At 33.1% G+C, this 15684-nt stretch overlaps 1 protein-coding gene across 1 annotated transcript in view; it reads right to left on the bottom strand.

The window, feature by feature from the left end:
* Nucleotides 1-15684, bottom strand: part of sntg1.S (syntrophin gamma 1 S homeolog) — a 194788-nt gene that overhangs the window by 133162 nt on the left and 45942 nt on the right. Inside the window, exon 2 of the mRNA XM_041567862.1 lies at nt 10905-10950. The gene's annotated coding sequence lies outside the window, so the exon portion shown is untranslated. The remainder of the gene's footprint in view (nt 1-10904; nt 10951-15684) is intronic.

Below are 15684 nucleotides of genomic sequence, written 5' to 3'. Positions count from 1 at the left end.
ATTTGAATATCAAAATTGTAAAAATGTACTGTCTCTTTAAAAATTTGACTTCAACTATTCACCATCTAAAACCTGCCGAATTACTGTTTTAGCCTATGGGGGACCCACTAGAACCTATTTGGAGTCAATTGGTGGACTTTGAAAAATAAAAGTTTTTTGGGGAAAAACTGCAAATTGAATTCGATCAAATGCGCCACTCCTGTGATCCTTATGATTCGAATTTGGCTAAATACTGACCTGTTCGACCAAAAAAATGGACTTAATTTCGGTTGGTCTTTCTGAATTCGGATTTCGAAGTTTTTTCAATTCGAAGTTCGACCCTTGATAAATATGCCCCTAAGTTTATAACCATAAAACTGATGCTGTTGACAGATAAAATTCCTTTTTTGATTGTGAAATGTATTTTCTTAATACAAAACCTTGTATTCAAATGGCACCCCATAGAGATTAATCAGGCTTTAAAGGTAAATCTATACCACCCCCTTCACTTTAATCGTAAAATGTGGCAGGGTGCAAGTACATCAGCTGCACTTGCTATATTTATAATTTTTTGAGTTCTCTTCTATATCCATAGAGATGGATAAGGATGGGGGTTCTGTTAATATCTATGTAATATTATGGTTAAGATCCGATCAAACATAGTGGGCACCCTACTGAGGGATGTTTATTGATAGGGAAGATCCTGTGACCCTATAGGTATTGTTTTGAACATGCTCTTTTGGTAAGTGAAATAAATGACTCCAATTCTAATACCCAAGGATGCTTTGGGAATTATTGAAATGCTGAAAATATTGAAAATTATTGTGGTTTCCTTTATTCATTATGAAGATTTTTCTGGTGACAGGAAATAGAAAAAAACGATGAAGATTTTCATTCATCTAGGTCATGGTAGATCTAATATAAGTAATTTAAAAAAAAAAAAATATATATATATATATATACATTTTCTAAATTGGCGTTGTATCTTAACACCTTAAATTAGACTTTTCATGCAACCTTATTCTTTAAGACTTCTTTAATTTGATCCACAAGTGTTTGCTGTAAAATTTAGCTAATACTTCCATTGTATGTAACATCAACACAAGGGGGCCCATTTACTTAGCCTGAGTGAAGGAATAGAAGAAAAAATACTTTGAATTTTGAATGGTCGAATATGGCTACTTCGACCATCGAATTGGCTACTTCGACCTTCGACTACTACTACGACTTTGAATCGAACGATTCGAAGGATTTAATCCTTCGATCGTAGGAATATCGCTAAATCCTTCGACTTTGATATTCAAAGTCGAAGGATTTCAATTCAGCAGTCAAATATCGAAGGTTTATTAACCCTCGATATTCGACCCTGTGTAAATCTGCCCCAAGGAATTAAAATTTCACTAAATGCATGTGCTTCCCTGGTCAGAATTTACAATTTCTGGAAATAATGTTAATTGTATTTAAAATGCCTGTAGGTTTTTTTCCCGAAGCATTTTAAGCTGGTCATGAATAAGTAATATAAAGTATAAGACTTAACTGAACACAAAAGGAGGTAACATACTGGAATAAATACTAAATAAACTTTATAGAAAACATTTTTGGTGTAAACAGTAATTTACCGCATATTATAAAATGTACTTGAAATGATTATTCTGAAGGTCTGTTATCAATTATATGTTGTAATATTTATTTATTTATTTATTTTAGATTGTTTGAGAAAAACAATCTAATAAAACCATAAGGAACCAATAGTATAAATGAGCTACATCAGCTTTACTATATTTTATTCATTCAAACAAAAGATTTGGATGTTTGCATGTTCGTAAAATAAAAGAATATGGATAAAATCATCTTTGGGCAGAATCCAGTAAATATAAAAAATGTACAACTAACAATTTTCCGTTTCAACCTGAATAATTACAGATGTACAAAACTCCCTTTGAAATCTTTCACTATGACTGAAAGCTTTATATAACATCTATATCGAGGTACACTGTGAACTTTAAAGAGGTATGTATTATTTAAGGCATGTGAAAATTATATCTGTGTATGATATTGGCTGCCAAGATGAAAGAATTCAAATAACTTCTGATGGAAATGGTTGCAGTCTTTAGACATTTATGCATGTTGGCACAATTCTATACCTATTGATATACTAGGTATGGCATTGTACAAACACAAATACTAAGTCAAATGAAAACATAATTTCACTTAAAAACTGAAGTCATATTTCCATCAAGTATATTGAAAACTAAAGCATATCATTTTTACTGTACTTACAGTACAAATTCAGGGAAATATCGGGTCTCTGTGAAAAAGCATCAGTAAGTAAAGGTGTTAGTCTAGATTCAAACCTAAGTTTAGTTTGCTACAGTTTCAGGCAAATTTAGTAAATATTTTATTTGCATTATCTGCAACTAAATATATAATAAATATTATTTTCTAAAATCAACAGCAACAGCTTTAAATGGAGATGAAGCAGATGTTACTGTTCATATGGTATATGCTGTACAATGCACAAAATCCAACAGTCACCTTAACAGGAAAGTAAAACAACATGCAATTGTAGCTGTGTACATCATATGCTTTACAGATTTAACAGGATTCGCCATGAAGTTCGCTTTTTTTCAATCTGACCGGTGGGCAAACAGCTCTGCACACAGAGAACTAACAATAGGGCAAGTTCTATTCTCTGATTAATCTGTAAAATGTCTTTAAAAAACTATTTAGACAACTTAGAATATGGGCACAAAAATTATAGATGTTGTTTAACCGCCTTGATACAATTTTATGAATTATATACAATTTGGGAGTAAAAATAAAAGTTACTTGTGAAATTATAAAAGTCAAGTTTTTTTTAAACTAATGTACCACACGTAGATATGGATGCAGATATGGACCCGTTATCTGGAAAACAGTTATCCAGAAAATTCTGAATTATGAGAAATCAGTCTCCCATAGGAAACATTTAACAAAATAATTAATATTCTTTTTCTCTAGAATAATAAAACATTACCTTGTACTTGATCCCAACTAAGATATAATTGGGTTTATTTGGGGGGTTATTTATCAAAGGTCGAATTGTACTCAATATTTTCTGCTACAAATTCAGATCAAATCCACTCAGGTTTTTTACGCTTATTTCATTATTACATTTTACCGAAAATTTGCTTTGCGGGAAAAAAAATTTTTCATGATTTTTTCGTAATTTTCACCCAAAAACTCAGAAAACTTCAGGGTACTGCCCAAAACCCAGCGCACATCAAATAATCATTGGGACTTCTCCCATTGACTAATATGCAACCTGAGATGCCAGATTTTCAGATTCTGATATTTCCATCCTCGGGGGTTTAGTAAATTCAGAAAAAAAATGTAAAAGTCAGATTTTATACTAGCATTTGGAGTTTAGTAAATAACCCCCTTAGTGTTTAATTTTGAATAGACAATGTGTGGAGATCTAAATTATATAAATATCCCATATCCCGATAACCCCAGGTCCTGAGCATTCTGGATAATAGGTCCCATACCTGTACCTTAACAAAGTTACAGTAGCTAAAGAAGTGAGAATCTCGAACACCCTCTATAAAGTGTTACAGAATATGTTAATCGATATGCTTATAAAAACAACAATAATAATAGGGATGCACCGGATCCAGGATTCAGTTCGGGATTCGGCCAGGATTCGGCCTTTTTCCGCAGGATTCGGATTCGGCAGAATCTTTCTGCCCAGCCGAACCGAATCCGAATCCTTATTTGCATATGCAAATTATGGGTGGGGAGGGAAATCGCATGACTTTTTGTCACAAAACAAGGAAGATAAAATGTTTTCCCCTTCCCACACCTAATTTGCATATGCAAATTAGGGGTTGGATTCGGTTCGGTATTCGGCCGAATCTTTCGCAAAGGATTCGGGGGTTCGCCCGAATCTTTCGCAAAGGATTCGGGGGTTCGCCCGAATCCAAAACAGTGGATTCGGTGCATCCCTAAATAATAATAATAACAACAACAATAATAATAATAATAATGGATCATCTCCTCTCTCGCCATTGACAAACCACTGTTTTAGTTTTCCATTTCAGATATTGATTAAAAACCAACACTACTGGGCAGATTTACTAAGCTCGAGTAAACGATTCGAATGAAAAAATATTCGAATTTCAAAGTAATTTTTTGGGTACTTCGACCATTGAATGGGTCAAATTCAATCGAATCTAATGATTTGAACGATTCGAAGTAAAAATCGTTCTACTATTCAATCATTCGATAGTCGAAGTACTGTCTCTTTAAAAAATACTTCGACTACATACTTGCCCACTTTAAACCTACCGAGGTTCAATGTTAGCCTATGGGGACCTTCCCCAGCACTTTTTTTGTGGTCGAATAAAAATCCTTCGATCGATCGCTTAAAATCGTTCGAATCATTCGATTATAAGGATTTTATCGTTCGTTCAAACGATTTTTATTCGATCGTTTCATCGAAGTATTTGCGGTAAATCCTTCGAATTCGATATTCAAAGCATTTTACTTCGAGGATCGAATTCGAGGGTTTTTTAACCCTCAAAATTCGACCCTTCGTAAATCTGCCCCTACAAATCTGAATCATAACTACAGTTGAATGTTCAGAAGAATTACCCAAAACAACTAAAAATTAAAAAAAAATTCCGAAGCAGACCTCTAGCAGAAAGTACATGGAGAATAAGCAGTGTGTGTAAATAAATCAATGTTGAAGTCTATATGCAAGTTGCATACCAAATACTTATGGGGTAATTATTTATAAGCAGCACAAACACAGAAATATACATTTTAAATGTTATCACAGTTAAATGGAATTTCACATATTTTCACATCTGATTGAACTTCATCACACTTTAATATTTGTTCATTAAATTGTTTCTTGCCTATGCTCTGCCATTTGTCCATTTTAGCATCATTATAGGTTATTTTATGGGATTCTTGCACAGCCTTAAATGAAATTTAAAATACTGTCAAATACATTAATATTTACATCTAGATGGATTTTCATGACCACCATGTCACATAAATCTATTGAATTATGAATTGGAAATTCATTCAACATGATTCTGACATTTCATAATTTTCATGAGACGCATTGCAAATCTCTCATCTTTAGAAGAAAAGCCAATATTTTAATTTATAAAAATGATAATGGCATCGGTTAGACATTACTTATTTATGGATGCTATATAGAAGCTATTGGTAGTTGGGAATGCTGCTCAGGCATTTTTTTTTTAGAATCCTAGACATGAGTTAGATCTTTCAGTGCAAAGTTTTAAAAAGAAAATTGTAGTTGATTGTGTCCAGAGCATATAGAGTATAGGCAAGAGTTATAAAAAAATGGTTGAACAGTGGGGAGGGAATAAAAACTAATACTAAGCAGTAGTTGTGCAATGAGGTGAAAGGGGAATCATTTTGCTTAAAGGGGAACTATTTAAAAATGAAAATTTAATATATGCTTCATCTTATGGTAATAAGAATCTTTCTAAATGCATTCAGTTAAAATAATCTTCACAACTACCCTTTCAACAATCTGTGTCTCTTTTATACCTACTGTATTGGCATATTTATTAAGGGCCAAATTTCAAATTTGAAAAACTTCGAAATATGAAATGAATCCAAGTTTTTTTTGGCCGAATAGGTCCATTTTTGATTGAATAGGTCCATATTAAGCCAAATTTGAATTGTACAAATCAAAGTAATATCGCTTTCAATCGAATTTGATTTCTTAAAAAAACTTTGATTTTTTAAAGTCCATCAATTGATTCCAAATAGGTTCTAGGAGGTCCCCCCATAGGCTAAAACAGCAATCAGTCAGGTTTTAGATGGCAAATTTTCAAAGTTGAATTTTTAAAGCGACAGTACATGATAAATTTCAATATTCCAATTTTCTAATTCTTTTTCAAATTGAATTTGAACTATTCCCTAGCCGGAGTACACAAAAAATAGCTCGGAATTAGATTTTATTTAAATTCGAAAATTCACCTCGACCTTTGATAAATCTGTCCCTATGTCTCTTTATATTCAAGGTAATAATACAATTGCTAAATCCCTTGAAAAATCTGAGAAACCTCTAGTATTTGTATGTTCTAGCTGAATTTTCTAGTGTCACATATTCTGTTTCCTGCTGATTGGCTACTGTGAGTTTATTATCATGATTATGGGTTAGTAAATCTGCTGCAAATTTTGCAACCTTTATCACAATAGAAGAATGGCAGACTAAAAGATGATTAGTACAAGGTCTGAATAGAAAGACTCAGATTCACATTTGCGTAAATTTGTGAAGATTCTCATTCATCCAGGTCATGGTATATCTGTAGAAATAAGTCAAATCAACTGGACTTTTTTTCTTGAAGACATTTCACCAGTGATCCAACTGACAAATCAGAATAACTTGTAAATAGGATCTTTCTTCAGATATATATCCCCTGGAATGTTGCATAATCTGTTTATCATAATCGGCATGGATGTCATTAAGTTAGGTGTTGTATTAACATGATTGAGGTGTTATTAGACCTTCCAGGGAGAGGTGCCAAAACAGCATTGTATGTGGCAGACAATAGATGTCGCACCCCACCCAATCTCTATTCAAACTTGTTTTTTTAGTTTTTATATGTATGGCTTCTTTAACACCTCTTTGGAACCAGGGTGAAAAAAGTTTATTAAGCAATGTGTGTGAAAAAGATAGAGGAATAAATATACCTGTAAATTTAAATGTGAGATTTATCGCAACTTGACCATGGAAACAGTTCTAATATGAATATTCGCCACCTAAAACATGCAGAATTAATTTACAAATCGAAGGCAGAGGTCCGTTGACACATTTGAAGATTTGAATAGCCTTTCTGACATTCAAGTTTTTTTTGGAGGAAAATTGGATTCAAGTTTTGTTCATATTCGACACAAATACAAAACTAAATTTTGGGTTGTTCCCATTCAATAGTATTTTAGACTTTTAAAGGTTTTCATTTATAACTTCCCATTCAAGTTGTGAGTACATTCAAATTTATTGGAGTAAAAAAAATTCCCTTCTATTCAAAATTTAAACTTTGATAAATAACCTCTTTAGTGCTGCAGAGAAAATTACTATTTCTATCTTTCCATGATACAGGGCAACCCTTTTGAAATAAAAAAAATTACAAAAGTGGTATAAAGGTGATACTTTTATTGGCTAATAAATATAATCATAGCTATGATTATATTAGTTAGCCAATAAAGTATCACCTTTATTCCACTTTTGTTATTTTTTTTTTTATTTCAAAAGGGTTGCCCTGTAACATTTTTACTGGCTAACACGGTACAGCAACTTTACCTATCTTTCCATGAGAAATATCTACATACTATACATGAGTGTAGAATTTTAAAATGTTGGGAACATTCTAATGTTCTCTTTGGTTGTGTTTAATAAATGATCCTGCATTTCTTTTTATAATCATTTTGTCCATGAAAACCATTCTCTTATTTTTATTTGACAGTTTTACAACTTTCAATATTAATTAAACAGGAGATTTTATTGTCTGATAGAGGAAGCAGGTAAAAATTACAACATACTGCTATCTCTTCTAATTTTATACCCAATATAATCACAAACTGGATACAGTAAAACAATTTCGATTATATGCTAGATAGGAAAAAACATGTACAATCGCTGATCACATAAATATAATTTAATGCAGTGTACAAAGCAAAGCTTAATTGCTAGTTCTGAGACTCAACGCTGCTTATACAACTTCAGGAAAGCAAAACCATTTGGTACAGTTTTATAGCATTTCCTTGATATATATTATTGCTAATGGTTTCACTGTTATCCTACATTATCCTAAAAGGTGGCTAATAGAAATGAGCCGTTCAGATGCAATAAATAATTGTGCATATTGTTCATAACAATTTACATCTAATTAGAAATATGTGACAGATTATTGTCACTACTGTGATAAACATCCAAACTTCAAATATATTGAGTTTTATAGGCAACAATCACATGGAAGTTTACAATTAACACCAAATAAAAACTAATGTAATATTATTAATATTTACCCATTAATAACACAAATCTTAAAAATATGGTCAGCTATGCTTTTTAGCACCATGGGAATCAAATAGATTAAGCTTTGGCATTCATAACCCAAAAAGCAGTAGTAGCCTTCTCAACTCCATACTGAAGTACCTGGAAGAACTTGCTTTGCTTCTATAAAAATTTAAATTACACACATTTTTTTTCTTTTTTTTTCCGCTCATATTTGGCACTCTAAATAATCATTTCAAGCACCAATTATGCATTTAAATTATGCATATTCAAAATCCTATTTTATCACATTAGTCAAGCAAAATTAACTTTAATAACACTATATAAATTATACCTTCAGTCTGGGGATAATAATTATAGCAAGCAGGCAGGAGCCATTTTGTGGGCACTGTTATTTAGAAAAGCTTTGCATCATCTCTGAATCTTGTTTGTGTACCAGAATGGGGGGCCTGATGACCTTCCCCATGCCCTGGCTACACAATTAAATGGTGAAGAGAACGAGCAATGTGGGGAGAGCAATGACATCTACGATGTGCTGAATGGAAAGTGAAAGTAATTGTCTGCCCTGCGTCTATACCTAAAGCTGGCCATAGACGCAAAGATCCGATCGTACGAATCAACGTACGATCGGACTTTCCCATCTCCCGACCCGCCACTAACCATTCAGATCAAAGTCTTACCATTTCGATCAAATAAAGTAGTAAAAGAACAGATCAGCCAATGTACTACCTCTGACAGCAATCGTACGATAGTTATGTCTGAAAAAAACTAGTGACAGTCTCCCACTGAAAATCGGACGATCGGCAATACACGCAGAGATATTATCGGCAGGCCACAGAAAGTTTCTAACCTGTCTGATCGATCAAATGACCGATCTCCGCTGGACAAAAAATGTCGGGACTCTCCACACACGGTCCAAAAATCGTATGAATCCACGATTCGTACGGTCAGATTGTTGCGTCTATGGCCATCTTAAGGCATAGAGTAGGGGCAGACAATATTTGATTGACAGCTGGGATTTTTGAATGAGCTTACAACTGCTTCCTGAATGCTTTAATAAAAAATAGAAATTGGATTTCATGTTTAATTTAAAAATAACTTTTATGTGTCTGTGTGACGGGTCCACTTTAAAGACTGCAGCAGCTCTTTTACATAGGCTGCAAAAAAATGACATAATGATTTCTACGATGTGAAGATAATAAAGGAATGCTGCTGTTTTCAAATATTTGCAGTGTTTACAAGATTAATGTGCCAGATTCTTTTGTCAAATAGATCAAGACTTTTATATAAGATGATAAGCATTATTAACATTCCTTTACAATTAATAATTGGCATTTACATCTACACGTATCTCTGCTTGTCTGCTGTTGTTTTGTCAGCGTTATTGTGCTATACCATTCTGGAAAACTTTAACTTCTAAACTATATGACAAACCATGATACAGATTTTTGCTCTTAATCATTATTTGGGTTCTGAACACCACACAATTATGCAAATCATCAAAGTATTTTTTTTGGCTTGAATCTGAAAAGCACAAAAAAAACGCACATATACACTGTTCTCCTCTATGGCTCCAGAGAAGCATCCAATGTTGCTGTAATATAAAATAAAAATTATAACAGTAAATAAAGCCTGTTACTGGAACTGAAGAAAAGTTTCTACCTGCTATTGTGTTCCTACCCAATATGCTGCTCTAGAGAATCTATCACCATAATTAAGGGGTATAAATTTATATTGTGTCCATGCTGGTTTTCTAATTGTGGCCAATGAAAAGTCAAGGTAATTTGCAAAATATCATACCTATTGCTTTAATTATTTTTTGACCTGTATTAAATGAGAAAAAAACCCCATAGACTCTAACCAAAGCACAGAAATGTCAAGTGATTGAGTAAACCAAGATATCTATTCATAGTTTGGTTGTTGTGTTTAAATGAGAAGGAAAGGCATGTTATACTTAGGGTACCAAAAGTAAGGCATGCCCAAGTGATTGTATTTACTTACCTGAAACCCTGGGCGGGTGCTCCAATCTGCAAAAAACTGCACCGGTCCAGGGTTATTCCAGCAAGCATCACAAAGCTATTGCCTTCCTGCTTCTTCTTTCCTCTCATGGCTGGGCATGCAAAGTTGAGCGAAATGCCGAACTTCAACAAAAAAGCTGGCTATTTCATTCTATTGCGCTTGCGTCTGCCCCGAGACATTTGAAGAAAGAATAAGCAGGAAGACAATCACATTTCTCCTACTCAATGTAACTGATGGTATTTCAGTGGGACATTTTTACTATTGAGTGATGTTCTTATCCAGTATCTACCAAGGAGCTGTTATCTAGTTACTTTCCAATTGTTCTGCTGATGGGCTACTGGGGGGGGGGGGTTACACTCCAGCTTGCAGTGCAGCAGTAAAGAGTGACTGAAGTTTATTAGAGCACAAGTCAAATGACTGGGGGCATCAGATTAACAGACTACTGGCAATCTACCCATTGAGTCCTACATAAAACTATTTAATATATTGTGAGCTGTATGTTTTGTAATGTACTTATATGTTATTGTAAACTCATTATTGAAAATTGTTGAACTTACGCCATGCTTACTATAATTATTCATATCCCTGCAAACTGAAAACAGTTTATATATGTTATAAATAAATAAAAACATGGGGGCACCTGGGAAACTGACAATATGTCTAGCCCCATGTTAGATTTCAAAACTAATTATAAAAAATCTGTTTGCTTTTTTGAAAAATGGATTTCAGTGCAGAAGTCTGCTGAAGCAGCACTATTAACTGATGCATTAAAAAAACATGTTTTTCTATGGCAGTATTCCTTTAAGTTGCATGGCTGCATGCTGTATAGTCCTAATAAAAATACTTAAACAAAAAATAACTTTACCTTTATATTGATCACAGTCTTGAATGTCCTTTGTTTCTTCTTTCATCTATAAACAATAAATAAGAAGAATTGTAAATGCATTTGACAATATGAATAGTATATCATAAGCATTTGACATATTGTTCTTTTAAGTCAGTAGCTTTTAACATTTCTGGATTGAAACAATTTTACTGTCCAGTTTTTTGCTCAGCTCCCTTTTAGTTGCTTGAAATATAGATTTATACTTTACTGTACCAAGAAAAGTTGCATGATAAAGAAACAGGAGATTATAAAAAATGTACTCTGATTTTATTTCTATTAGTATTACTGTGCATGTAACAAATACAATAATCCCATGAGCATTTTAAAATATTTCACAAATCTGGTGAAATTGACCTTCAAGTTACCCTTATCAACTTTTACTTTAGGTTAGTGTTAGAATACCTAGTTTTCCAGTGGCGGTTAGTGATGAGCGAATCTGTCCCGTTTTGCTTCTCTGAAAAATTTGCAAAAGTTTGCGAAATTATGAAAAATTCGGGAAATGTTTTGAAGTCAATGGGTGTCAATTTTTTTTTAACATGCAACAAATTTTTTCTCACTCCAAATGCATTAAAGTCCATGGGCGTTATTTCTTATGGCAAATTCTTTTTTCCTAATGCATTAAAGTCAATGGACTTTTTTCTTAAGACGACTTTTTTCTCCAAATGCATTAAAGTCAATGGGCGTTTTTTCTTTTGACAAATTTTTTTTGTTCTAATGCATTAATGGTGGTGGCAGACAGGGAGATTAGTTGCTCGCAGTAGAGGAGATTTGCCGCTGGGTGACTAATCTCCCCATCTGCCACCACCCTAAAAGTAATATGACAACTTTTTTTTTGTCCAAATGCATTAAAGTCAAATTGTAATCATTTCAAATAAATGTAATTGTTTTTCATGACAAAATAGGAACTTGAACTGGGGTTGCAGTAGATGTAATCTAGCTGGATATTGTCAAAGATTTTGATATGGTGCCTAATAAATGACTATTTTCAAAGATCTTTTGGTCTTGGTAACATTGTTTTCTCAATAAAGGCCCGAAGGATTGTGTAAAGCAGGGATCCCCAACCTTTTGAACCCGTGAGCAACATTCAGAAGTAAAAGGAGTTGAGGAGCAACACTAGCATGAAAAATGTTCTTGGGGTGCCAAATAAGTGCTGTGATTGGCCATTTGGTAGCCCCTATGTGGATCGTCAACCTACATTGAGGCTCTGGTTGGCAGTGACACTGTTTTTTATGCACCAAAACTTGTCTCCAAGCCTGGAATTCAAAAATAAGCAGCTGCTTTGAGGCCACTGGGAGCAACATCCAAGGGGTTGGGGAGCAACATGTTGCTCACGAGCTACTGGTTGGGGATCACTGGTGTAAAGCATATGTACAGTTAGGCCCATAAATATTTGGAAATTAAGTGATTGTGTTAAAAAAGGCTTTAGTTCCTCACATTTTATCTTTTTGTTCAATCCACTGAATTAAAGCTGTAAGTCTGCAGCTAGTAGATATATAATGAGTCAGACAATGGTGAGGTGAACTAGGTGTGCTCTTTTTGAACTAACAAAAAACAGAAAAATCATTAGCCTTTTTTTATTTTATAAAATGATTTTGAACCCACATATTAAAATGGCTATTATAACCTCATTTTAGCACAACAGTGCATAGTAAATGAAAATAAATGCTAGCAGAGATTTAAGGTATCTCTTAGTAAAGAGTTATAATAAAAAGTGATTAACTGCTGGACCATGCCCTCTATTCTCTTCTTTTTATTGGAAAGAAAGAAGAAATTGAGATGATCATGCTAGTGGCACTAGAGCTGTTGAAGGCTCATGGCAGCCATACACTTAGGGGGTTATTTATCAAAGTCCGAATTTATCTCAATATTTTCTGAAAAAAACTCTGACCAAATCCCCACTGGTTTTTTGGGCTGATTTATTAATACACTTTCTCGAAAAAAATGTGTTTGCAGGAAAAAATCCAAAAAAATTGTGAGAAATCCAATTTTCAAGATTTTATGGGATTTTTCATCAGATTTTCAATTTTTTCCGATTTTTCACCCAAAAACTCAGAATTTTGCCCGAAAACTCTGAAAACTTTGGGGTATTGCCAAAAACCCAGCGAACATCATAAAATCATTGGGACTTCTCCCATTGACTTATATGCAACCTCGACTGGTCTGAGATGCCGGATTTTCAGATTCAAACTTTTCCGATACTCTGGGTTTAATAAATTCTGAAAAATTTGTGATTTTTTAAAAGTCCGATTTTATAAAAAGATTTTTAGTAAATACATTTTTGGAGTTTAGTAAAAATTTTTTAGTAAATACATTTTTGGAGTTTAGTAAAAAAAAACCCTTATTGTTGGTTTTAGATGATGTACAGTAGATGATTAAGGATGCATACAGTATGCCAACAACTGATCATAAGTCACATAAATATTGCCTGTGTGGATCAATCTGGTTTGAAACTTTTGTCCGTTTTGGATTAAACCAATATTAATATCTGCAATAACCTTACATGTGACAGTCAATTGGAAAAAAAAGCTTCTTGTCAAGTGCCGTTTTCAAGTGCCAAAGAAAATTATGATATAGTTGTTTATAAGACTCTTTGTTTTGTACATAACTTTGCTAATCAAGTCATAAAGATTAAACAGTAAATGCTGACTTCTTGATGTCCCTTTCAGTGGAGGGATTTTGAAAGCCAAAAGCAATTTATTTTTTGACAAGTTAAGATGCACAATGTACACTGTGCACATAAGTGTGAGATGCGAAAGCCTGAAGGCTGCTTTACATGACTGAAACAGACAGAGTCTGACACCTCTAATAACACATGTGTCAGCAAGACCTCAGCAGTTCACAAGCTATTTTTTTTAAATGTTTCCACTAAGAATGATAAGGAGCTATGCATTGTTTGTTTTTATAGAAATCACATTATTTATAGTTCAATGCTCTTTCGTGGCACATCAGCCTATTATGTGAAACAAGTTAATAAAAAGTCACATTATATAAGATGACAGACAACTTTTAGTCTACAAACAACTGAAAAACTAAGAGTGGCATTAAGAAGACATTGTGAACAAACTATAAAAATGTTGAAACACCACATTATTCATACTAAATAAAAAGATTAACGCTGAAAATAGAGTGTGAATTTATCAAGGTGGGTGTTTTACTTAAAACTGGCCAAATGCCACATTTGAAGCCATTATTTTACACCACTTCAGACCTTGCATAGTCACATTATGTATTAAAGCTAATGGAAAAAATGTAAGCACTCAGTAAATTGTGGCAGAAGTCACACTGGATAATTGCACAAAAAAAACCCACAATGGATGAATGCATTTTCAAGTGGCTGTTTACTTTTATGCAAGACATTTCCACAGTTGTACACAATCACTGAAAATCAATACATAACTTGAAAAATATGCCTTTTTTTAATGCATTCAGGTCAGAGTGAACACAAAAAGATTGGCTCAGAAAATGTGATCAAATTGTTATTTGGAACCTCATTCCATTTACATTTGATCCGGCCATAATGTTCCTTTATAACGATTGTGGGAGGTAGAAAAATGATGTAATCAGATTTTGAATGTTAAGAAATTAAAAAGTTAAAAACTTCTCCTTAACCGGATCCGCATACATGTGCCAATCTTCTAAACTCCCTAACTAATTAGCCCATGTGACAAACATACAGAGTTTATGAGGGGTTATATTAGTGGGTACAAAAAATTCAAGATTGTTATGTTTCTTTTGAGCTGGTAAACTCACAAATCCAACTTTTTTTTTCATGATTATATTCAATCAGGTTTTTTTAAAAAAATTTTAATAAATAAACAGAGGTTTTTTTCATTGTGAGTTTATATGAGGTAGAAAAAAACTAAAACCTCACAAATAAGATTTCTGATAAATTAGCCCATATATATTGCTGATTTCTATTTCGTTTGTTTTTTAAAAACATCTGGAACTTATAACTATACCATCATCATCATTATGATTATTTATTTATTTATTATGGAAAGTGCTATGAAGTATTTGCAGCTGGCTCACACAGAATCACTTTTAAAGACAAACACACATTTCCAGAAATGACAAATGAATTACTAAATTCCACACATATTATGGAAACTATTTGAAAAATGAGCGGTTTTTGACACACTGGGAGGTCCTCTGAGAAAAATAAATAGGTCATTGGTGTTATAATTAGAAATTCTGAATGAGGAAAAATCAAGTAGACATTTTTATGCCCTATATACCCACTGTAATTACATTTTTGAAATCTATGTCTTGACGTTGTATTATGTACTAAAGAACATATTTAAAAAGGAAATAAAAATCATAGAGAAGTGTTTTCAGAAATTTGGCAAGATGTCACGATAAACCTTGTTTATCTGCATATCTTGAAATAACTATGATTTTGCAAGCAGGGAAATAATTCTGAAAAATATCAATGAGAACTTAATTCTCCTAAAGTTTAAAAATATTTCTGCACAAGCAGCAAAATAAATCCAGTTTTGGGGGTTAGTATTGGTTTCTAACTCAATAACAATATTTCTTTTTTAGTGGAGATAGACATGATAATTTTGCATATACAGGTATTGGATCCATTATCCGGAAAACCCGTTATCCAGAAAGGTTTGAATTATGGAAAAGCCGTCTGCCATAGACTCCATTATAATAAAAGAATTCAAATTTTTAAAAACGAATTTCTTTTTCTCTGTAGTAATAAAACAGTAGCTTGTACTTGATCTAAACTAAGTTATAATTAATCTTTATTGGA

The sequence above is a fragment of the Xenopus laevis genome, chromosome 6S, assembly GCF_017654675.1.
Source record: "Xenopus laevis strain J_2021 chromosome 6S, Xenopus_laevis_v10.1, whole genome shotgun sequence".
Classification (NCBI taxonomy): domain Eukaryota; kingdom Metazoa; phylum Chordata; class Amphibia; order Anura; family Pipidae; genus Xenopus; species Xenopus laevis.
This window is presented reverse-complemented; position numbering and strand designations above follow the sequence as displayed.